Source organism: Octopus bimaculoides, chromosome 18, assembly GCF_001194135.2.
Source record: "Octopus bimaculoides isolate UCB-OBI-ISO-001 chromosome 18, ASM119413v2, whole genome shotgun sequence".
Lineage (NCBI taxonomy): Eukaryota > Metazoa > Mollusca > Cephalopoda > Octopoda > Octopodidae > Octopus > Octopus bimaculoides.
In genome coordinates, this window is record NC_068998.1 from 15,003,967 (window position 1) to 15,006,563 (window position 2,597).

Consider the following 2,597-nt stretch of genomic DNA (forward strand, 5'->3'; position numbering starts at 1 on the left):
CAAATAGGGGCAGCAATAAGCGTGGAGCACTTGCAGAAAACAGCACTGCTTGGAACCGCTCGAATACTCCGGAAGGTGCTCGAAAAATAAGAGGTGTCACCTTAGTTCACTGGTAGTGAATAGCTGACATTGTAATACATCTCCACCACTAGAAGCTGTGCAAAGGCAATAATAATAATAATAATAATAATAATAATAATAATAATAATAATAATAATAATAATAATAATAAGGGATTTAATCAGATACATCCTCTCCACAAATTTCATAGAGGTGTGCGGGCTGTTGATAACAGTATGATTATAAATATATTCCGTCTCATATTATTAAATTGACAATCTAGAATTTTAATTATCACACTGTAATCAAGAAAAGCTGATATATTAATCACAATATTGTTTTCACTAGAAGTTTTCGTTGATGTTGTTAATATTTACATGGCCATATGTACATATTTGTCATTAACTTAGAAAATATCTTCTGTGATATGATGTCAAACAGTTAGATTTAAGAAAGAATTTACACGGCGCCACACCTCTCACATTAATAATTCATTGTGAGTATATATGTATATACACACTAACTACCATGTTACTATATTTGAATGTATGTATATATCTTTGTATTTTTATATGGCACATTATATTCAGATAGATAGATGGATAGATAGATAGATAGATAGATAGATAGATAGATAGATAGACATGTGCGTGTGTGCGTGTGTACGTGCGTGCGTGTGCGTATGTATATTTTTACGTTTGCTGTTTCTCATAAAACTACCTCGCTATTTCCCATGAAAGTTTTTCCATACGTTATATGCAAATTTAAATCTTTTCAGAGTTATTAAAATATTAAAACTACCGAATTTTCGGTGGCTCTCCGAGGACAAAATTAGCAAAATTCAGACAAAAAACAGCCAGTTATCATTCGATAAATGGAACAGTATATAAACAAAAAGAAAAACACTCTGAGATCCAAATGAAAAAGAAACAGCGTATACGATGTTCAAGCAAACGGTGTAAAACGGACAAGCAGTCTGAGCAGGCTTGACCAGTCACATGATCGGGCCATCGGCGACTAAACCGGTAACCATCGTATCTCTCGTCACCAAGCTAATCTGGTAGGTGTGCCATTTAAGTATGACCCAACCACGTAACAGGTTGTACTCAAATAAGTTACCAGTAGCACTCTAAACGATCATACACACACAAGTACACATACACAAAGCACATACATGCACAAAACACACACATACATGATTTTATGTGTTTCAATCATTAGATTACTCCTTCTATGGGTCACATAGACTGAAATGCTAAGTTACAATGACGTAAACAATCCAGGACCAATTGTCAAGCTATGAGAGACAAACAAAAGCACGAATATACACACACACACACACATACATATATTCACACATACATATATTCATAGGGCGGCGAGCTGGCAGAAGCGTTAGCACGCCGGGCGAAATGCTTAGCGGTATTTCGTCTGCCGCTACGTTCTGAGTTCAAATTCCGCCGAGGTCGACTTTGCCTGTCATCCTTTCGGGGTCGATTAAATAAGTACCAGTTACGCACTGGGGTCGATATAATCGACTTAATCCGTTTGTCTGTTTTCGTTTGTCCCCTCTGTGTGTATCCCCTCGTGGGTAGTAAAGAAATAATACATATATTCATACATACATATCCACAAAACACACGCGTACACACACACACACACACACACACTGTTTCAATCGATTAAATTTACTCACAAGTCATTGATCGACAAGAGGCTACAGTCAAATGTATTTGGGACGGAACTGGAAACTATGTGGTGGCCAAACAAATTTCTGAACAACATATCAAAAGATACCACTTCTACATCTCCACCCATTATCCTCAGACGTTGTTACGTTCCTTGTTTATAAGACTGCAATATTATCGTGGGTTTCCTATCTTTTGTCACTTTGCATTATTGACACTGTAAAGACAGAAGAATTCAATATAGTGTTGGTTGTGAATGCAATTTTCTTTAAAAAAAATAATACTTATTTGCAAAGGTGACCTCGGAACGTAAAGGGTCAGAACAAAAGCCTGCTAAGCGTTTTGCTCGGCCCTTTTAAAGATGTTCCAGTTTGCCATCTCTAAATGCGTTAATAATAATGATTTTTTAAATTTTGCCTTAAGGCCTGTACTTTTGAGGAAGGAGCTAAGTCCCTTACATGGACCCCTGTCCTAGACTGGTACTTACTTTATCGAAAGCAAAATGGATAAGAATTGGATAATTATTACATAAATAGTTTAGGCAATAAAAATAAACGTTTGTTGCAGACTATTTGCTACTGAAGATATATGTGTCGGTAAATACGAAGACGATATCAGAGAGGAAAAAAATAACTGCGATTCCATATAAAACCTCTTCGAAGATAAACGTCTAATCCATTGTTATAAAATAATTAGTTAATATTATAGTGGTCATTGTTGTCTGTAATAATAACGAGGCAATAAATACATATATATGTCCATATATGTGTGTGGATGTGTACATGCCCACACACACACGAACACACATACATATATATATATATATATATATATATATATATATATATA